The 23,104-nt window shown below is 39.4% G+C and overlaps 1 protein-coding gene and 1 long non-coding RNA gene across 2 annotated transcripts in view; both read left to right on the top strand.

The window, feature by feature from the left end:
- Positions 1 to 23,104, top strand: part of cntnap2a (contactin associated protein 2a) — a 1,161,044-nt gene that overhangs the window by 19,717 nt on the left and 1,118,223 nt on the right. The gene's annotated exons all lie outside the window — the stretch shown is intronic.
- On the top strand, positions 11,513 to 11,886 carry LOC127528379 (uncharacterized). The gene is made up of 2 exons (XR_007935261.1): positions 11,513 to 11,607; positions 11,696 to 11,886. It is a non-coding gene; the product is annotated as an uncharacterized LOC127528379 (long non-coding RNA).

Below are 23,104 nucleotides of genomic sequence, written 5' to 3'. Positions count from 1 at the left end.
ATCTTACGTTGTCGAAACAGGCTCTTTGTCTAGTTTATTTATAAAGCACATTTTCATGCAAATGATTTAGCTCAAAGTGCTTTACAAGTTGAAGAAACAAAAATATAAAAATAAAATTAGGCAATACTAATTAACATAGAATAAACCAAGGTCCGATGGACAGGGAGGACAGAAAAAACAAAAAAAACTCCAGACGGCTGGAGAAAAAAACAAAATCTGCAGGGGTTCCAAGGAAAGAGACCACCCAGCCCCCACTAAGCAAAAAGAACACATGTAAAGTAGATAGTCAGCTGTACAATTGTTTACTGGCCTTAGTTACTGAACGAGCTCATATATCTGCTCTCTTACACTTGCATTTTATTTCAGTTAAAATTTGCTACACGAGGGTCAGTTTCACACTAGAATTACCAGAGTCTACGAAAAAACTCGTAGATCCGGCCCACCTTAAAACCATTCTCACCTCTCTTTTGTCTTCTAAATGTGCCAATTAAGAGGAGCAGCGAGCAGCCGGCTATTCCACCCCCCACCATCGCCGAACGTTCACTAAGTTTTCCCAGCTCATGGCTTGTTTGATTATCTGGGAGTGACTGAACTGCTGGAGTTTTAGAATGAAAATAATAGATCGCTATTTGGAATACATGCATTTCATGCGTGTTCCGTTTCTACAGTAATCTGTGTAAACACATTGCAAAAACAGAAATTTTTTCATATTTTAGTAATAAATGTTACAAAATGTAGGCATAAACTATAGAATCTGTGAAGCCTGAAGTCCAAACATCAAATAAACATTTTCACAAAAGGTTCAAGGATGATACAACAGCTTCCGTGGCTTAACGCTACAGTTTGCTAACTTGGGGCACAACAGCCCTGTCGTGCTATAAAGACGTGAGTTCGATTCTCAGCTTTGAAGGAAGTGTTTTTTTTTTTTTTCCTCAAACGGACATTGAATTTATAAATTGGTATGCACTGTAAATCGTTATCTTTAAAATGTCAATCGCGGTTATTTCTGTTGATTAATTCATGCTTTTTTACTTAGAGTCAGAACAGGAGCTTTTTCTGCTTATTCAGCTTCTGATCTGACTCAAACAGCGCCAGTATAACTTCACACCCGATCTGACGCTGTTCATTTTCAAATAATATTGCATTACTTCGACGATGTTTTCTGATTGGTACTATTCGCGTCATAAAATGATTTCTTCAAAACGTCACATATATTTGTCTCTTTCTTTTTTAAAATGTGCGTTGTAGCACGCAGCAACTGGCCACCTGCATGTTCTTGCGCACACTGAATAAGACAGCGCTATATGCAATCATCAGATTCAAATGTTAACAGTTATATAGCACGGAATGGAAATCAGCAGTTCTTAGCATTGCACCACACAAGCTGTCATATCAACCGCCTACTGTAACTTGCTTTCTTTTTTCTTTGGTTATAGTCTTGAATAAAAGTGCACTTGTTTTGTTATACTTTACATCAACATATGTTCCTGTGTTTGAGCTACATGGGCATGCTCAAAAAATACACGTATAATGCCACGAAAAGTGCATGCAGACACTTCAGTTCACAAGCATTGGTACGACAATGCAGTCACAAGTACACTGCAGAGCTTTAGTGCGTCTTTATGTGAAAACAGCATCAGATGGGGAGTGTCTGATGATTGCATATAGCGCAGAAGTTACTGCTCTTTACTATGCTTTCCTCTGCATGTCCGGGAGTACAAAAGAAACAGCATACAGCAACACGTGGGGACTGGCAATATTGGGGGAAAAAAAACACGTGGTCGTATGTATCGTGATACACTGCAGAACTATAGAGCGTCTTTATGTGAAAACCGCAGTGTCAGGTGGGGGGCGGTAGGGAAGTATCCTGAACGCGACTGAGACAATGAAAAGTGAATTTTAAAAAAAAATAAAGCTAACCTTTACAAATATCATAAATTACACCGGCTGTTACAGACTGAAATCAAATGTATCTTTTTATTCTAAAATAGTGAAAATAAGAACACTTCTCAAAATGGAGTTGTGCAGGATTGAACTCATGACCTTTGGATTCCCAGTCAGCAACTGATACTGTTGCGCCACGGAAGCAGTGATAGCTAATGCGTGTCAAAGTCGCACACTAAGGCGGCTTTTTTTGGCGGTGGCTTTTTTTTTGTACCTTTTGTGAAAGTGTTTCTTTGATATTTGGACTTCAGGCTTCATACATTATATAGTTTATGCCTACATTTTGTCATTTGCTACTAGAATATTGTAAACCGTTTCTGTTTTAACAATGTGTTTACACAGATTACTGTAGAAATGCAACACATATGAAATGCGTGTGTTCCAAATAACAATCTTATTATTTCTACTCTAAAACTCCACTTCACTCCCAGATAATCAATCAAGGCATTAGCTGGGAAAAGCCTGTTTACGTTCTAAGTCGTTGGGGGGATGGAATAGCCGGCTGCTGGCAGCTTGTCTTTATCAGTACATTTAGATGACAAAAGACGCTGGCGGAGAGGTGAGAAGGGTTTTAAGAAGCGATTTAAGGTGGGCCGGATCTACGAGTTTTTTCGTAGGCTCTGGTAATTCTAGTGTTAAACTGGGACAGCTCATTCCAATCTACAACATTCTGGTACACTGAGTAGACCTGAGTTTCCTGTACCATCTCACAACTGAGTGAGATTTATACTTTATACAGGAAGATTTCACTGAAACAACCCAAAAAATTCATAATGCTCTAATTTTGTAACACTGTAAAAATCATACTTGATAAGTTAAAGAGAGGTACCAAGTTTAATTTTGTTAAGATTTTTTTTCCTGTTTAAAATTAATTCTACATTCAAAAGTTTTTAAAAATGCTAATTCCATAGAAAATGGGGGTGTGTTGCCCTTCTGTAATTGTACAAAATGTGATGTATAAAACTGGAATTGAGATTAAATTATTTGCCATGTCTATTTCAATATGTCAATTGTATTTAATTTAGGAGAGACAATCATTAGGTGTCAAGCACTCCATACCTGAATTCCCATTTTCCAATCAAATGATACCTATCTTATATTGGTGTAACATTTAAATATCTTCCACATAGTCTCACAATTCCTAACTTACAATTGGAAGTGTAAATATTAATAACTGGTCAGTTGTTTGTAAAACATTTTATATGTTTCATTGTTTCCTCAAACTGATTAATTTTCACCAGTATTCCTTTATAAAAGCAGTAGATTAAATGTTTTAGCTTTGATTATCAAAAGTCAACTTTCAGTTCTTATAATAGTTTATATTTTTCCCACTATGCACTGTTTGGTAATTGTAGGAAGAATGTTTTGAGAGTGTACATACTTGAACATATAGCAATTCTAGTCATGAAAGGCATTTTTCATGCAGACTTTAAACCTAGATACTTTTCAGATTACTTAAGGTTATATTTGTGATACCTGGGCTGTCAGAAAATTTTCATAACTTAATATTAAACCATTTTTATCTTTTCTTTATTTTGGTCGAGATCAGAAATGGTGCCATTCACTTAAACATTCACATTTAATTTGGACCTTCCTATCTGCCTGATATCATATCTTTGTAATGTTGAAAATAATAGGAGTCCATAGTGGATAGCTACTGTATCAACATGTTGCCCAGTACTGGGTTAGCAATACTTTAGTCGAAATGCTTCCTGATTGGTGAATGAGTAATGTAAGGATCTGGCTTCTTGAATGCTGATAATTTAAGGTGTCACAAATGGCATTTGATTATGGTAGAACTTTAAAATAGATCTTTTGTTTGAAATCAATAACAAGAATTAAAGCCCCTTGCTTTTATCATTTGGTGACTATTTTATTGCATTCATCCAATCATTTTCTAAACCTGCTTTCTCCACGTCATAGTTGCAAAGCTGGAACCTACAACATCAGTATCAGGACACACTCTCACACTACAGTAAGTCAGTTAACCCCTTTTGCACTAAGGAGTTTTAGCATTATTGCACTTAAATTATATACCCAAAACATAAGTGGCTATTATTCTGCTTATGTAATAAAAGAGCTGTAAATGGCTGAAGAATAGCCAGTTGTAACACTTCATATTTTCAGATTTTCAAGAAAGTATTTGTATGATTAAAAACCTTTGTTTACACCATTATCAATGAAATAAACCACAAAAAATTGGTTATTAATTCCTCTCAAAATACAAAAAGATGTACATAACCAAGGCATTTAACAATGCACAACCCTGGAATCAAGTGTCTTTTTTGTCCAAATCTGTTAGCTATCATTTTGTCAAATTTAGATGTCATATCCTGCAGCAGTGCAAAGTTATACTGTTTGGCACAAGGGGTCCCCCTGTTTTGAAACACTGTGTCCCTTTTTGTAAATATTGTCTATTGCACCTCAATAATCTCACAAAACAACTAAAACAAGTATTACAGTTCCAGTTACACCTAACCCAGTGTTCCTCAGCTACTTATGAGTCGCATGTGGGTGTTGCTGGTTTGCTAGCACATGAGACATTTTCACAGTATAATCCACCCATCTGAAGGGATCAACGAAGCTATGCAAGATTTTTATTATTGATTTGGTTCAAGCTATTCAGTTTTAGCTCTCCCTTATTCAGAATCCAAAGCAATAGAGTAGAAAGTAATAGTAAAATAAATCATTGCTTAAGGACATCATTAGCACGGCTTCCTTACTTTTAAATCTTAGCCTGCTTATATATAGCTTCTCACAATCTAACCAAAGAGAGTTGATTTAGTCTGACTTGAGAAATTAAAAGTAATTCTTCTTGTAAGTTCAAAAGTTTGGCATCCTTCTACATAATTAAATACAAAAAATCACCCATTATGAAAATGTCTAGAAAAAGTCAAACAGTTAAAACAAACACTTGCCAACCAATCAACAGACAGAAGGTTACAATATACATAGCTGTGCAGGTGTCCTGCTTAAGCAGAGTAATAGAAGGTGTCTTTAAATACTGGAAGAGAAGTCTGATAGAAAAAAGGCAACATAGACAGTTAGAACTTAGAAAAAATATTTTGGTGAATTTGTAAGCCTTATTAAGAAGTCTGCTCTGTGATTATAGTATATATGAACCTTGATTTATACTTATAAAATTACAGAACAGTGTGGGTAAGGATTTTGCTGCAATATTATATAAAGCACATATATGGTATATACTCATTTATGTGATTAATGGAACATTTGTCTATTTGACATTCATTGAATTACACAGTTACTATTAAACTATACAGTATAGTCATTATTTTGAGAAAAATAGTAGTTAGTGTCTGCTTAAATAAATAAGAGATAACAGTATTATTTAACCAATCATTAATGTTAGTTCTTGAGACTTATTCTTTTTGGTTTTGGAAGAATGTAGAGAATAGCCTGTTTTGGAGGTATTATTGAAGGGACAGAGAGTGTACTTACAGTTTGGAGCAACAACAAGTATATGTTCTTGTAGGTCACCACACATCAAAATCCTCAACTCCACAGAATGTGGCTAGGAATTGGTGGGCAGACTGCCATCCTCACAGAAGGCCTTAGTAGAAGACCACCCGATGCTCATATCATCAACCTTCTAAACATCTTCACCTTTCTTTTTTTACCCAAAGCTTTTATTTGATCAAAATTAAGTTTATATATAGGCAGTGTATGGGGTTGCCAGGTCAGGGGGAATCCTTCCATTTTTTGGGGGAAAAATACGAGGGGTGGTTGATAGGGGGAAATATGGGGAGTCAAAAGTATTACATGGGGGGTTTTTGAATTTCATTTACTTTATTATGGAAACATGATTCTGTATTTAACTTCACCACTCCAAGTACTTCATGAACAATATCATCCAGCAGTACACAACATACTTCATATTTCAACGGCCACCTGTCATTACTCGACCCCTCTCTCCAACCTCATGTATAATTTGTTATGGGTAGCAGTGGTTTGAGATTGACAAGCCAAATGATAGCGGCATGCTTGTCCCTCCCCAGTCTGTACTGTTCCTGTTAATTTTCCAAACTTTATTAACACCATTCAGGGTTCCTGTTAAGCAAACAACCAAATCTAGGGCTGGTGTTAGTTTTTGGTGTTGTGTGAAGTTGTCGATTTGACTTTTCAAGATAAAAATCGACATTTTTCATTATATTACCGCTCATAATGACAACTCCTAAAGCATTATGCAACAGGCAGAGATTCTCCAATAAATGGAGCATAGAGCCACAGTTTATAGGTAGCATCTTTACTATTTAAATGATTGCATTTTGCTAATATGTGGTATAAAACTGCCAACAACTTAGTTTTAAAATCTATATAAAGTCAGGTATGCGGATAAAGGAACCTTTGTTCACCATTTTTGTACTGATTTAGCAAACATCACAAAGTGACAATTAGTTGAACTGAACTGATTATTAAATATTTGTATTCACAACATTACAAGTGTTTCTTTTTTATAGGATGGCTAAACCCAGGGAGATGACACTGCAGCATTTTGTGCTGTCTGCAAGTGTCCACTTCATGCTTACAAAAAGAATCTTCTAGTGCATGCAAAAACACAGAAACATATTTATAATATTAAAAAAGAAAAATAGGCAACTGAGTGCAAACCAATTCAGCAATGTATTTTTTTCCAAACATTTCAAATGAACAAAAAAGGCAGAACTAAAGCTTCCCTATTATATTTCCATTACCACAGTGGACTACTTGTCTGAGTTGCTGCCATCATTAGATGCCCAGTCCAGGGTAATAAATAACATATCACTTCATTGCAGCAAGTGCACTGCTCTTATTACTAAAATCTTAGGTCCAGAACTACACAAGGAATTGGTGCAAGATATTGGCAACAGCTATTATTCAATTATAATAGATGAAAGCGCTAAAATCTCTGTTACTCAGATGCTTTCTATAGTAATACGCTATCCAAGTTTCACAAAACAAAAAATTGTCTCAACATTTTTTATATTTTTATTTTATTAATTTTCATTGTAATCATTCCATACAAACAGATCAATTTATAACCCAACAAATTTGAAGATTAATCAAACCCCACCCCTGAGAAGGAGAGCTTAGCTAAAGGAAAATTGCTTAAGGCTTTTTAATAAGGCAACATTAAACAAAAGAAAGGGAGAAGTAAATATCTATGTAAATAAGAGATGGAGAAGGGAGTTAAATGCGGTAATAGTTATTTCTCTTATTCTAAAATAATATTGATTAAGTCCTGCCATGTTTTGAAAAAATTTTATACAGATCCTCTAACTGAGAATTAGATTTTTTCCAATTTCAAATAATATAAAACATCGGTTTCCCACTGACTTATAAGAGAAGAATTAGGATTCTTCCAATTTAACAAAATAAGTCTGCGTGCCAAAAGTGTAGTGAATGCAATCACCGTTTGCTTGTCCTTCTCCAATTCAAGTCCATCTGGAAGAACACCGAACACAGCTGTTAATGGGTTAGGAGGGATTGTGATACCAAGGCTGTCTGAGAGGCACTTAAAAATTTTTGTCCAAAATGATGTTAGTTTGGTGCAGGCCCAGAACATGTGACCCAGTGAGGCAGGAGCTTGGTTGCAGCGTTCGCAGGTTGGATCCTGCCCTGGAAACATTTTGGACAGTTTTAAGCGAGACAGATGGGCTCGATATATAATTTTTAGTTGAATAATTCTATGCTTTGCGCATATAGAACTCGAGTGAATTCTCTGCTTTGCTACCTTCCACTCCTTTTCTGATATATTGATTAAGAGATCTTCTTCCCAATGTCCTCTTGGATCTTTGAAAGGTAGGGACTCTAATAAGATTTTATATATTGCGGAAATAGTGTTTATTTCCTCGAAATTGAGCAGTATTTTTTCCAGCATTGTGGAGGGTGCAAGGTGGGGGAAATTGGGCAATTTCTGTTTTACAAAATTTCTAATTTGAAGATAGTAAAAGAAATGTGTAGCTGGGAGGTTGAATTTTGAACGTAATTGTTCAAAAGATGTAAATATGTTGTCTATATAAAGATCTCTGAGCATTTTAATACCAAAACTTTTCCAGGTATTACAAAAAACTGGATATATTTGCGAAGGTTGAAAGAGGTGGTTCTCTTACAGAGGTGCCACTGATAAAAGATTTTCCATCTTAAAATGCTTTCTAATTTGGTTCCATATTCTGAGTGAGTAAAGCACAATTGGGTTATTAGTATATTTGCGATAACTTTCATTTATTGGAGAGCAGAGCAGGGAATATAAAGAAGTACTACAGGATTTTACTTCTATTGCGGACCAAGCCTGTGTATGTTGTGGACACTTTTTCTATGGTGTCGTTTCTCGTGACTGAAGACAGAGAGATATATTTAAAGTTAGTAAAAAATCTTTTATTCAAACACATCAGGCAAAGGTAAAATGACAGAGAAGCGCAGTCCTAGGACACCGCCCTTCATCTGCCCCCCGGCCAGGGTATCCCAAAGTTTTTATAGCGCTTTGTCTTGTGATTTCAATTACACAAGTACTGCAAAACAACAACAACGGTTAGTTCCTTATATATAAAAGCTAAGCTTTTTTCTTATATCTCTAACTAAGCATTTTCTTACAGTCTCCAATATTGGCCAAAGACAAATGTCACGTACCCCCTGCGACCTTGTGACTTCTTCACCCTGTCTCATTTACTTTGAGGAAGTTAACCTAGAAAACAGTTTGAATCATATAGAAACTGATTTTGTTGAGCCCTTGCACAATATATTTTTGTCAGTTCAATAGCCTTCGTAACAGGGTTTACAAGCATTGCTGAAATGAAAGTTTTTAGTCACCAAATACTCAGAGTACAAGGTGCTCAGGAGAACATCTTTCTTCTACACTCCCCCCTTTTGAACAGACAAAAATATAGGTTAGATAGAAGCAGAACGGGAAAGAATAGGAGAAGGGGAAGGAGTAGAAGTAGAGGAGGAAGAGAATTGGAGCATTCGCTCCTCGTGTAACATATAAGCCTTAGCCATGGAAGCAGTGAAATATTTGGACACAATAGAAAAGGTGGATGAAAGAGTAGAAATATTCATTATTTTAAAAGAAATCTGTTGTGAATCAGGAGAAAGGGTAGGAGAAAGCTGGCAAGTTTTAGTAGCATGGGAATTATTAGTAACCTTTAATTTGAAAAAGTCCTAGTGGATCGGAACCACTTGCATATGCAGCTAAAACATCCATCCATCATCCAACCCGCTGAATCCAAATACAGGGTCACGGGGGTCTGCTGGAGCCAATCGCAGCCAACACAGGGCACAAGGCAAGGAACCAATCCTGGGCAGGGTGCCAACCCACTGCAGGACACACACAAACACACCCACACACTAAGCACACACTAGGGCCAATTTAGAATCGCCAATCCACCTAACCTGCATGTCTTTGGACTGTGGGAGGAAACCGGAGCGCCCGGAGGAAACCCACGCAGACACGGGGAGAACATGCAAACTCCACGCAGGGAGGACCTGGGAAGCGAACCCAGGTCCCCAGGTCTCCCAACTGCGAGGCAGCAGCGCTACCCACTGCGCCACCGTGCCGCCCCAGCTAAAACATAAGTTCCTGAATCATGCAAAGAGGGATCTTTTAAAGTAATAATCAAAGGGTTACAATGGTTCTCAGCACAGTCATGAGGGGCGTGTCCTTTTATAATAGAAAATCGAGTCTTTAGGCCATACTGTGTGGCCTGCCAGGGTTCATAACCCCAGTCGTGTGGTCCTGTATTTGCAAACACATCACTCCAGAAGGCACATTCAGAGTCAGTGGATCCACTTGAATCATCCTCATAATAAGGATAGCTCACACAAACATATTTTGTCAAACTCTTCCCATTGTTCTTGTTTGCCACTACAGGGGACAATTACACAAAAGTCAACCTGGAATGAGGCAGTCTTCCCCACTTGGAAAGTCAATGTCACTCGTAAAATGGATAATGGAAGGAAGAACAGTAAAAGTGTAATCAAAATGAGAATGAATGTTAGGGATGCCATCTTTTGCAGTGTGAAGCGTGAATCCAGGCCGGCAATCCTTCAACTTTCACAGCGTGTGATGTGGACAGAAGAACTTGGAACGGTCCTCTCCACCTAGGCTGATGCCAGTGTTTCCTCCGAGTGTCTCGAACCAGGATCCAGGTGCCCAAGGGAATTGGTGAATCCTTAGTAGGTGGGCTGGTTCTCCAGGCCTGATTAACCTGCTGGTGGACGTCCTTCAATGAGGTTCGGAGACCTGCAAGACTAGAGAGAAGATCATTGTCCACAGTATGCAAACTCACATTACCTACAACCATGCCAACGGGCATGGGACGTCCGGTCAGAATTTCAAACGGCGATAGTCCCAATTGTCGGTGTGTCCGTCCTCTCAATCCCATTAAAGCCAAGGGTAGTGCATCCGGCCATGATAAATTAGTTTGTTCACAAATTTTTGCGAGCTTAGCTTTTAAGGTGCCATTACATCGTTCTACGATGCCTCCGCTTTGGGGATGGTATTTACAATAATGGTGCACATTGATTTGGAGCCAGGTAGTTAATTCATTTATAATGGAATTCACAAAGTGAGTGCCATTATCTGTTTGTAATTTTTGAGGGATACCCCATCTTGGAATAATCTCTTTGAATAATGCTTTAGCTACTGTTTTGGCATCGTTGTGTTTTGAAGGGAAAGCTTCTACCCATCGGGAGAACACATCAACAATTACTAGACAATAACGGTAACCTTTAGACGGTGTTAGTTCAATGAAATCCATTTGAAGATGTTCAAACGGACCCATTGGGTTAGGTGTAATGGCGGGACTTACCTGGGTGCCCTTTCCTACATTAAACTTCTGACATAATGCACAGCATCTGCAAAATTGCTCTGCATATGTAGAGAAACCTACAGCTTCCCAATGTTTTTCAACATCTCGAACCATAGCATCTCTACCTGCGTGATCGAGGCCATGGGCTATTTTTGCCATTCCTGGGAAAGAGGCTTTTGGGAGAAAAGGTTTGTTAGTGTGTTTATGAGTCCAGACTCCATCAGAAAGGGACCCTTCTTTGGACCATTTTCTTTTTTCGATGTCTGTGGCTGCACTCTGTAAACAAATAATTTGGTTATCAGGGTCCTGGTCATTTCTCTGTTGGAATAAAGAAATTGGTGTGTTATTATATGCAGCCTTTTTAGCAAAGTGGTCAGCTAATTCATTTCCTTTGCTAACAGGATCCTGTTTTCCTTTGTGCGCTTGACATTTAACAATCGCTAGCTTCGATGGTTTGGTTATAGCTTCTAAAAGAGATTCGATCAATTTTTGATGTTGAATGGGTTTGCCAGTACAGTACTGGTCTTAAATCCCCTTAGTTTCCATAGTACTCCATGATCATGGCAGACTCCAAAAGCATACCTGGAATCCGTATAAATTGTTACGATCTTTCCTTCGGACAGCTGACACGCTCGAGTGAGTGCTATGAGTTCAGCTGCTTGTGCACTTAAGCTTGATGGAATTCGATTTGCTTCCAGCAGGCGGTCCCCTTGGACCACTGCGTAACTGGTCGAGGGTGCTCCGTTTTCTAATCTTAAAGAGCATCCATCCACAAAAATTATTTCTCCAATTTCGAAGGGTGTTTCCTGTAGGTCTACTCTAGGCTTTACAACCTTTGCTATTTCATCATGACAATTATGTGGCTCACCTTCATTTTCGGTTGGAAGGAGGGTGGCAGGATTTAAAGTAGAGCATCTTTCTATTGTAACATTTGACAAAGTACACAGTACATTCTGATAGTGTATTGCCCTAGCAATGGTGAGATGCGAGGTTTTAGCCTGTATTAATATGGAATGTACAGCATGAGGTACTTGTACTGTAAGGGGGCTCATGAGAACTACATCCGTGCTTGCTAATACAGCTTCTGTTGTTGCAGCCACAGCACGAAGGCACGGAGGAAGCGCTGCGGCTACTGGATCCAGTTTTTTAGAAAAATAGGCCACCGGTCTCTGTTTATCCCCATGCAGCTGCGTTAATACTGCATTCATGAATCCCTGCTTTTCGTCCACGAACAAAGTGAATGGACGAGGATGATCAGGTAAACCAAGCGCAGGCGCAGAAAGAAGAGCAGCTTTTAAGTCACGGAGAGCCTTGTCAGCCTGTTCATTCCATTGGACCTGGCCCGAAAGAGGAACGCCAGTAGTATTAGCCAATTGTTACAACGGCTGTGCTCTTTCAGTAAAATTTAAAACCCACTGTCTGCAGTAGCCTAGAATGCCCAATACAGACATGACCTGCTGTTTTGTGACAGGTCTGGGAAGATTTTGAATGGTGTTAATGCGATCGCTAGAGAGAGCTCTTGTTCCGCAAGTGATGTCATGACCTAGGTACTTTACAGTTGTTTGAATTAGCTGCAGCTTAGCTTTAGAAACTTTATGGCCATTGTCCCCCATAAACAATAATAACTTCTGGGTATCTCGTGTACAGTCCTCTTCATTATTGCTACATAGCATAATATCATCTACATACTGTATTAATATACTACCTCTGTCCGGCCAAAAGCCTTCTAAATTTTGAGCAAGGGCTTGTCCATATACACAAGGGGCTTCAGTGTATCCCTGAGGCATGACGGTCCATGTCCAGCGGCGGTTTTGAAAAGTAAAAGCAAACCAAAATTGAGAATCAAGGTGTACAGGAATGGAAAAGAAAGCATTAGCTAAATCAATCACTGAAAAATAACGAGCAGAGGGAGGGATTGTAGAAAGAATAGTGGAAGGATTAGGGACGATAGGAGCCCTAGGGAAGATGGCAGAATTGACTTGTCGCAAATCTTGTACGAAACGCCATGAACCGTCAGCCTTTTTACAGGTAAAATAGGGGAATTAACTGGAGAGTATTTAATTGGAATAATGGCACCGCGTTTTACGAGATCAGAATGTACGGCGGAAATGCCAGCCTCTGCTTTGGGAGACAGAGGATACTGGGCACGGTGCGGTCGGATGGAGGATTTTGGGTAGATCACCAGAGGCTCACAATGGGCTATCCTTCCATAATCATTCTTTCCCTGTGACCACAATGAATCAGGGAGCATAGATAACCAAGAAGGGGAAGTGGTTTGCAATGAAAAAGCAAAAGAGGAAGGACGGCACAAAGCACGATTTACTAAAAAATCAGTTTGAAGCACCACTTTAGTTATCAAATGGTCTGAAGTATCAAAAATACCTGGAGCAACAGGTAACCAGTCTGTTCTATTAAGACATTGTTCTACCCATGGTCCTATTTCCACCCATTTAACAGTGCGTGATTTGGCTAAGGAAATATGAGGCACTGAGCTGCCTAGATAGAAAATATTCTGTGAGCATGTGAGATGGACAGACACAGCTGCCTTTGTGGATGAAATAAAAATACAGGGGATGTGAAGGGTTTCGGGGCAAGTACCTGAAGTAAGGAAAGATTCTAGCCAGGGGGTGTCTACTTCTGCAGGAAAATATTGGGCAGTGCAATGTAAGGTGTCAGGGACTTGGAGATGGGGAAACAAGCAGGAGGGGAAGGAGTGTAGGGCTTTAAGAAGGATGGTGAGAGGGCTGTGAGGAGGGAGATTTGGCACAGGAGCTTTGGGGCTGAACAGAAAAATCCTTGTTCAGTCATAGAAAATAGAGAGAGAAAGTTTTGTCATGAGATCCCTTCCTAAAAGGTTAACTGGACAGAGCTGTTTTAAAAGAAATCGGTGTGTTAAAGTGGAACTACTGGAATGCAGCTGAACTCGAAGAGGCTTTGAAACCAGTAAAACATGTGGTTGTCAGGAAGCAGTAAGCACAGTAACAGTCTCGTTCAAGGCAGGAACCTCCTTCAGCGAAAGGTTTGAGCGCGTGGCTCCTGGTGTCCACGAGGAAAACAGTTTCAGTGCCATTCACCATTAAAGTCAATAATGCAATTGCGGTGGAAGTGTCCCATTTCACCACACCCGAAACAAGCATAAGATGTAGCGTTTGGATCTGGACGGGGAGGCAACTGAGTGGGTGATCCACTTGGATTAGGTAACATATATCCGCGACCTCGTCCCCGTCCACGCCCTTGTCCCCGGAAAAATCCTCCACGTCCACGACTTCTGCCGGGAGTGGCCCCACCAGTGTAATAGTTCATTTGTGCTGCAATCAGCTTTTGTCTGGGTGTCTGACTCTTTCTGCTTTCTCTGTCGTTCAGCATGCGCTGCGTGACGTTTTACTTCCTCAAACGCGGCAGCCTCCCATCCAATACAGGAGGTGCGTACTTTATTTTGAATGTCACTTCGCAGATCAGACATGAAAAGGGGAACTGCAGCTTTACTTCAATTGTCTGGATTGTCTAAGCCAGAGTGATTTGTTATTAAATCTTGAACACGATGTGCCCATTCGTCTACTGTCTCGTCCTTCTTTTTCTGTTTGGCAGCCGAGATAAGAGACCAGTCTGTGTCTTTCTTATACTTGTCCTTAATATTATTTTTAACATGTTCCCATTGCGTAATAAAGGGACCTTCATTTCGGCCCTGAGGCAACGCCTTGTTCCACTGCCACGGGTTTCCGTTATGTTGTCCATGATTTACAGTTGCCCATGTGGTGAGAAGCTTTCTCCGTAGCACCTGAGTCCATGCTGTGGCATCATACAGCTGCTGCAATTGTTCTATGAATTTTTTTTTTTTTTTTTTTTTTTAACCCACCGATGACTTTGGTATCAGGCAATTCGGACACAACGTCCTTCAGCTCTTGAATGTCCCAGTTACGATGTATCATTACAGTAGTGGGGTTATTGGCTCCTGCAGGTTGCGTTGAATCATGTCGGGGGGTTTTGGGATCTCAATCAGGGGGCATTCGAATAAGGGGCCTGGGGTTTGGGGGACTTTAAGGGGGATTGAAAGGTGGTGTTTTGATTAGGGGGCTGATGGAATGGGGTTTGACTTCTAGCGCGTTGTGAAATGGAGGTTCTAGGATCGTGAAACCCACCTGCCGCACCCATTACGTTACTTTTGTCATCCCCCGGATCAGTGTGTAATGAGGGATCATAATGATATTCTTCAAAGAAACCAGACCCCGAGGGATCATCTTTTAATTCTGGTGCGGTGGGCGCTGGAGGAGAAGGTGGGGGCTGTGGATGTGGATAGTGTAGGAAAGGTGGGGGAGCAAGTGCGGGATATAACGGGTCTTTTTTTTTTTTTCGCTCTTCTTCTGCTTCTCATTCGACTGTGGTCCCGAATCTGCTTGCACTTTCTGTAATGCTATAAATAACTATTCTTTTTCCTTTCTAGTTTTAACTTTCCGCGGCCAATAATTCATTTCTGTACTGCCTTTAAATTACGATCTTTAATCTGTCATACATAACACGGACCTTTGTTACAACATCCTCGTACATTTCTACATACAACATCCTTGTGCATTTCTACATAATATTTTTCTAATTTCCTATTTCTCACTCATCTACCCCCACTGTGCTTATTCCACGTCCTACATGCCCTTTTCTTTTTTTTTTTTAATCTAACCCTGTCTTCTTTTCAATGAGCTTCTAGGGGACCCATTTTTACGTGGCGTCTGCTGATCCTCCGAAAATAATCCTTCCAACATAAATGATTTCAAGCCCTCAGAGCGTCGACTAGCAGGCTTACTGTTATAAGTTCCCATTATGTCCCCTTGTTCTTCCTGAGTCCTGTATTAATTTTTCCAACTATGTACTGATTCGTCTATTCCCTTGTCCGTATGAATTAGCGAGGTATTAAGTGTGCCACTCACTGTTCCCTACTCTTCCCTTCTTTTAGTCCCAAGGGGAGACACTAGCTATCGGTCCTGTCCCAGTTCCCAGGAGAACACGGTATTTCCCTATTTGTATGTAGATTTATTTATCCCGTCCTAACAGTAAACCTGCAAGATCTGTGCTCTTTTCTATTTATATTTCCATCCACCCCATTACACGTTCCGTTAGCCTGTCCTCTCACATCTCCGGATTCCAGCTCAGGTGACTTCGTGTCCGATTCGGTTCAGCAGAATACTACATCAATACGTCCAGCCGAGTCTAGGATATGGGTGAGGCCAGTATCCCTTCGTCAGACCTTTCGTATGCGTCAAACTGCTTGGGTCAAGTCTCCATCACCTTAAGCAACCCGTTGAGATATGAGTATGACTAGACGGCCAACAGGAAACTCGCCCTCCCAGGCGGTTGGAAATCCCCAAAACTTACCCCAGCCTGGAAGTGTTTAAACTCTGTCTGGAAATCCGTTCAGTCACCGTGGATGTAGCCAAAGAGGAGACCGGAGGCTCCTCACGCAGGAGCCGTCTCAGGACAGGGCAGTCCTAACCTTTGCCGGAGCTGCTTGCTCTGCTGCCGGGGCCCGTATTGGCGGCAGTCCGTTTGAAAAGACGGATCACTGAGGTGGTCCCGCCCGAGGAGTCAGCCGGTCGTCTCCTGTCCCACGTTCGGGCGCCAGAAAACTGTGGACACTTTTTCTATGGTGTCGTTTCTCGTGACTGAAGACAGAGAGATATACTTAAAGTTAGTAAAAAATCTCTTATTCAAACACATCAGGCAAAGGTAAAATGACAGAGAAGTGCAGTCCTAGGACACCGCCCTTCATCTGCCCCCCGGTCAGGGTATTCCAAAGTTTTTATAGCACTTTGTCTTGTGATTTCAATTACACAAGTACTGCAAAACAACAACAACGGTTAGTTCCTTAAAACAATATATAAAAGCTAAGCTTTTTTCTTATATCTCTAACTAAGCATTTTCTTACAGTCTCCAATATTGGCCAAAGACAAATGTCACGTACCCCTTGCGACCTTATGACTTCTTCACCCTGTCTCATTTACTTTGAGGAAGTTAACCTAGAAAACAGTTTGAATCATATAGAAACTGATTTTGTTGAGCCCTTGCACAATATATTTTTGTCAGTTCAATAGCCTTCGTAACAGGGTTTACAAGCATTGCTGAAATGAAAGTTTTTAGTCACCAAATACTCAGAGTACAAGGTGCTCAGGAGAACATCTTTCTTCTACAATGTTCATTTATTTGTATCCAGGTTTTTATGGCTTGTATGTTTGCTGCCCAGTAATAAAACTGAAAATTAGGTAAAGCCATGCCACCTTCTGCCTGAGGTCTTTGTAGGGTCGCTCTTCGGATACGTGGGTGTTTTGAGTTCCAAATGAATGAGGTTATTGTTGAATCTAACTGTTTAAAAAACGATTTATTGATATATAATGGAATGTTTTGAAATAAAAAGAGAAGTTTAGGAAGGATATTCATCTTAACAATGTTAATTCTTCCGGCTAGAGTGAGATGAAGGGTTGACCATCTATGTAAGTCTTGCTTAATTTTTTCCATACAGACGCCAAAATTTTGTTGATAAAGAGCTTTATGTTTACTTGTGATATTTACCCCTAGGTATTTAAACTGATCTGCTATGGTAAAAAGTAGGGTGTCTAATCTAATATTATATGCTTGTGAATTCACTGGAAAGAGTATACTTTTATTCAGATTAATTCTAAGACCAGATATCTTTTGAAATTCTGTTAGTGCTGTTAAAACAGCAGGGACAGTGTTTTCTGGGTCTGATATATATAAGACCATATCATCTGCATATAGAGAAATTTTCTGTTCCAGTCCTTCTCTGACAATCCCCTTTATCTGATAAGAATTTCGGCAGTGAACCGCCAGTGGTTCAATAGCGATTGCAAACAACAGTGGCGACAAGGGACATCCTTGTTTGGTACTACGTTCTAGTTTAAAGTAGTCTGAGCAAATGTTATTAATACAAACTGAAGCTTCTGGATTGGTATACAGTAGTTTGATCCATGCACAAATATTCGGGCCAAACCCAAATTTCTCCAATGCAGTGAAAAGGTAATTCCATTCAATCATATCAAATGCTTTTTCTGCGTCTAATGATAGTAATATCTCTGGGGTGTTTGATTTTGCTGGTGAATATATAACATTAAACAAGCGTCGGAGATTTGAAGATAGGTGTCGGCCTTTAATAAATCCAGTTTGATCTTGTGATATTACCGAGGGCAGCACTTTCTCCATCCTTCTAGCTAGGATTTTTGAGAGTATCTTAACATCATTATTCAGGAGTGAAATTGGTCTGTATGATGCACATTGTAACAAGTCCTTATTTTGTTTAGGAAAGACGGTGATTAATGTTTGTCGAAATGTTTGAGGTAGTATTTGGTTGTCTCTAGCTTCTGTAAATGTTGCCAATAAGAGGGGAGCTAGCTGAGTGGAGAATTTCTTATAAAATTCTACGGGGTAACCATCAGGGCCTGATGATTTCCCGCTTTGTAGTGACTTTATAGCGTCTAGTAATTCTTTTAGCGTTAGAGGTTTATCCAGTTCCTCAGCACTTAAAGCATCTATTTGTGGTATCTGTGATGTATCCAGAAATGCATTAGATTGTGTGTTGTCTTCTTTGGGCTCAGTGGAATATAAAGACTTATAGTAATCTCTAAATGTGTGCATTATTTTATTATGGTCGATGATTTCATTGTGAACTTCTTGTTTATGAATTTGTTGAGCTAAAAGCTTATTAGCTTTTTCTCTGTGTTCATAGTAATGCTGTCTAGACTTATAAATAAGTTGTTCAGTTTCTTTAGTTGTTAAGATGTTAATTTCTGTATGCAGGGCCTGCCTTTTCCTGTGGAGAACATCATTTGGACACCTGGCTTGTACTTCATCTATTCTAGTAATTTCATTGCTTAGCTCTGACACTTTCTTGGTTTCTAATTTATTTCTATGGGAAAGATATGAAATAATCTGTCCTCTTAAGAAGGCCTTTAGAGTTTCCCAGAGTGTTCCTGCAGAAACCTCTGTGGACGTGTTTGTCTCCAGGAAGAAGCTGATTTGTTTGGATATAAATTCTGTGCAGTTCTCGTCTGCCAATAAAAGAGGGTTAAGACGCCATCTGCGAGGTGAGTGTGAGGGGCTTATTGATTTTAGCTCCAAGACTAGAGGGGCATGGTCAGAGATAACAATTGTGTCATATCTGCATGATTTAATTGTAGGCAGGAAATTATTATCTATAAAAAAATAATTAATTCTTGAGTAGCTATAATGCACTGGTGAGTAGAATGAATATGTTCTTGAGTTTGGGTTAAGAAACCTCCAGGGGTCTGATAAGTTGTGATCATTTAAAAACTGTGTAATTATCTTTGCAGTATTAGATGTCGTCCCCCCTGTCACAGGAGTCCTATCCAAGAGTGGATTTAAAACACAATTAAAGTTCCCAGCCATTATAATTTTATGAGTGTTCACATTGGGAATGGATGCAAATAGATTTTGCATGAATTCCTTATCATCAACATTGGGTGCATAAACATTTATCAAAATCATTTTACTGTTATATAAGTTGCCCATGACCATCACATATCTCCCTTCAGGGTCCGACACTACATCTGATGCTACAAATGGAACTGTTCTATGTATGAGAATTCCCACCCCTCTTGTTTTCTTTATAAAGCTAGAATGGAACATTTGGCCAGTCCAGTCTTTTTGTAATCTGAACTGATCCTTGGTTAGTAAGTGGGTCTCCTGTAAAAATACTATTTTAGCGTTTAAGCCTGTTAGGTGCGAGCATACTTTCTTTTTCTTTAATTCGTGATTCAGGCCTTTAACATTCCAGCTCACAAAGTTAACTGTCCCATCATGGAGACATTGAGTCTGAGTTTTTAATGTCATTTTATAGTTTTAATTGGTAATATGGCAGTTTTAATCTTAGTTTCAAGATTCCCCATGAGTTATTGCATTTTAGCCTATTGTTGCATTGATATTTATAATTGTAAGGATTACAAGAATAGATTAGATATAATCTGCTCTCCTTCTCTCCCCCCTTTATCCCCCCACCCCCCCATTTTGCCTCCCCACATGAGGCTAGATCCCACTTCGCGATGTTCCAGTCCTCTGACATACGAAGAGACAGAGCACGTCCAAAACAAAACAAACCCCACCCTGCAGCGGCATTAGAGAATTAAAATAGAGATATCTTTTGCAGCTAAATTCTTAATACTATCTGCTGAAAATATTCTCATTAACAGTATTTAAGCTTGAAATAATCTTCAGCGCTTTTAAGTTAAGATATTAAGATTAAAAAAAAAAAAAGAAAAAAAAAAAGAATCAACCCAGGGAATGATTTTAAAAACTAGTCTAGGATAAACCTGGTAATTCCTACTGTAATAGTATAATGGTAATAGTATAAATAGTAGAAAAAGCAATAAACCAAGGGTATGATGTTAAACAGTCTACTTTAAGGTATAGTAGAATAAAAAAGAAGAAAAAAACGAATCCTACTTTAATTACTTCCACATTTTCACACTCATGTCTATAACTCTATAACTCTGATTAAAACATAAACATATAAAGTCCAGATAAAGAAAATGATGTATAATTATAATACCAGTCTCTTTAAACATGGATCCAGAGCGCAGATCATAGGTCCTTCCCGTGCCTTGATAGAATACGGCTCCTTATTAACTTTCAAAAAAGTGTCGGAAACAGTTTCTTTAGTTCCTTTTCAGCTTCTTCTTTGCTTAGGAAAATATAATATTGATCTTGAACTTCCACTCTCAGTTTGGCGGGATACAAGAGACTGTATTTGATATCGGCTTTCCGTAGCAACTTTTTAATGTCAATGTAGGATCTGCGTTTTGCAGCTGTTGATGGTGAGAAGTCGGGAAAAATATGAATAAGATTATTTTCGAATATAATCTCTTGCTTGTGTCTGAGAAGTGCCATCACATCAAGTTTACATCGTAGTCGCTCGAAGCGGACAATAAAAGACCTAGGTTTAAAGGTGCTTGGTCTGTTTGTGCGATAAGCCGTGGCTATCTCAATGTCGAGTTCAAAGTCATCTCCAATTATTTTAGACAGTAATTCTACTGCAAATTTCACTGGGCTTGAGCTTGAGCTTTCTCGTTTCTCAGGTATACCCTCAATTCTTATATTATTTCTTCTGCACCTATCCTCCAGGGCTGCAAGTCTGTCTCCAAGTTTTTTGCATTCGGAGTTCGCAGCTGTGACTTTTTCATCGGCGTTAGACGCCAGTTGTTCCGCTGTTTCAACTCTAGCCGTGAGTCCCTGCTTAACGTCTTCCAGCTGATCTGAAACGTCATTAATATGGTCATCAAGCATTTTCAGTTTGGAATTAGTTTCTTCGATGTGTTCCACTAATTTCTCCAACATGCCTTTAAAGTTCACGTCAAAACGTTTAAATAGATGCGTTTCCTTATCTTTGTTATCCTTCTTGAGCTCAATGGACACCTTCTTAAGATCATTCTTGTTATCTTTATTAAGCTCATTCATGGCCGTAACCATGGCAGTGGCCAGTGTAGCGATCATCTCTTTCAGTTCGGACAGTTCGCTTCGGATTTCGTGCTCCGCGAGTGGAAACGCAGCTCCTGTTACAGCAGGTGCTGCAGGCTCGCGATGAGTAGATGAGAGCACATCCTGCAGGGCCTTTTCTAGTCTCGAATGATCCCCAGAAATCGGCGATCCATCGCGACCTGTATCACTTGCACCTTCGCTCCCATTTTCACTCTCGACTGGAGACGATACAATGGAGCGGGGTCCCAGGAAATCTGCGCATTCGTCTGCCTGTTCCAGGTCAGTCTCCGTGAGGCCATACCTTGCACTTGCACTCAGGCCGGGAGTCTGTCCAGACTTTGATGCAGCTTTAAGTTTCTTTTCCGGTTCCTTCTGACTTTTCTTCTTGTTACTCATGCTTGTATATTGTAGTGGAAGTTCCTTGGTCGGATTAAATACAGGATACCTCTAAATAATATGAAATACGTGGGAAAATAAAGCCACTGCTAACGGAACTCTGCTTCAGACGTCCATTTCCTATAAACGGACGAAACCAACCCTCGTCTCAACATTTTTTAGAGTAATCCCAGTTACTGAAACAGATGCCACTTCTCTAGCAAATGTGCTTGTTACAATTTTGGAAGCAGATGGCCTAGATTTGCTTAAATGTATTGGAATTGGAGTTGATGGGGCAAGTGTTATGGCTGGATATAACCATTCTGTATATACTCTGCTGAAAGAAAGGATTACTCATCTTGTTCTGGTAAGATGTATTTGCCATTCACTCAGTCTGATTACAGTCTGGTATTACTAAGATATTTAGATTTCCTGGTCTGTGAAATTTACAATTTGTTCTCACATAGTGCAATAAGAAGGATTGAATATGCTCAGTTGTAAAAGACTTTAGAAGGCTCCATCCCTAACAACATGATACAGCATACACCTACAAGGTGGCTAAGTTGGGGTGAAAGCACAGTAAAGATTTTAGACCAGTGGGGTGTCTGAAAACTTCATTTTAGTATAGCAAAGAACACACAGAAGTATTACACAGCAAGTCTTCTAAGTGATATGATGGCTGATCCATATAATAAGCTCTGCTAGATATTTCTAAAATCGACCCTCATTGGGCTAAACAAAACAAATCAGCTATTTCAAGCAGACACAGTCAGCCCATCTAAAATCTCCCTGGACTTGTGCATGTACTTTTGTTCTATGCTGAAACTAATAGTTAATCCAGATTACCTAGAAAACCTTTTCACTTCAGATCTAGTTACTTTCAATTTGGAAAACTATATCATTCCCACAGCAGCAGTCTACTTGGATTATGGGTTTTCCTGCTTTGCTGACTCTCTTCCCAATAAGTCTGCAGTTGATGCAGTGAAAGAAAGGTGCAAAGCTATGTTGATGAAGTCAGCTCTTGAACTACAGAGTTGGTTGGCAGAAAACCTCACAATGCTGGAGAAGCTTGATATGCTTCATCTAAAAGAGTCTCTTTCACAGATAAAGACACCAGTTACATGTCTGGCAAAACAGTTCAACTCAATATACAAGGACGCAGATCGAACTGAGACAGAATGGAGAAATGTAACAAACAAAAAGTGGAATTAAACAAATGATGAATGTTTCTGGTTTAAAGTATAAAATGACAGTCATTCTTCTGGAAATCCAAGATTTGGCCATGTGTCTTCACGTGCACTATCTTAGTTAACACTTACCTATATCTTATGTAACAGTGAAGAGAGCATTCAACAGTGTTAATAAGACGAAGTTAAGGAACAGACTTCAAACTAAAACACTAAAAGGCATGTTACATATAAAATATGGCCTTACAGTGGAGGAAACAAGACTGCAGGAGTTTTTGTCCAAGTGATCAGATGCTCCAAAAA

The sequence above is a fragment of the Erpetoichthys calabaricus genome, chromosome 6 (genome assembly GCF_900747795.2).
Source record: "Erpetoichthys calabaricus chromosome 6, fErpCal1.3, whole genome shotgun sequence".
Classification (NCBI taxonomy): domain Eukaryota; kingdom Metazoa; phylum Chordata; class Cladistia; order Polypteriformes; family Polypteridae; genus Erpetoichthys; species Erpetoichthys calabaricus.
The sequence above is the reverse complement of the archived record's forward strand: the minus strand, read 5'-3'. Positions and strand labels throughout refer to the sequence as shown.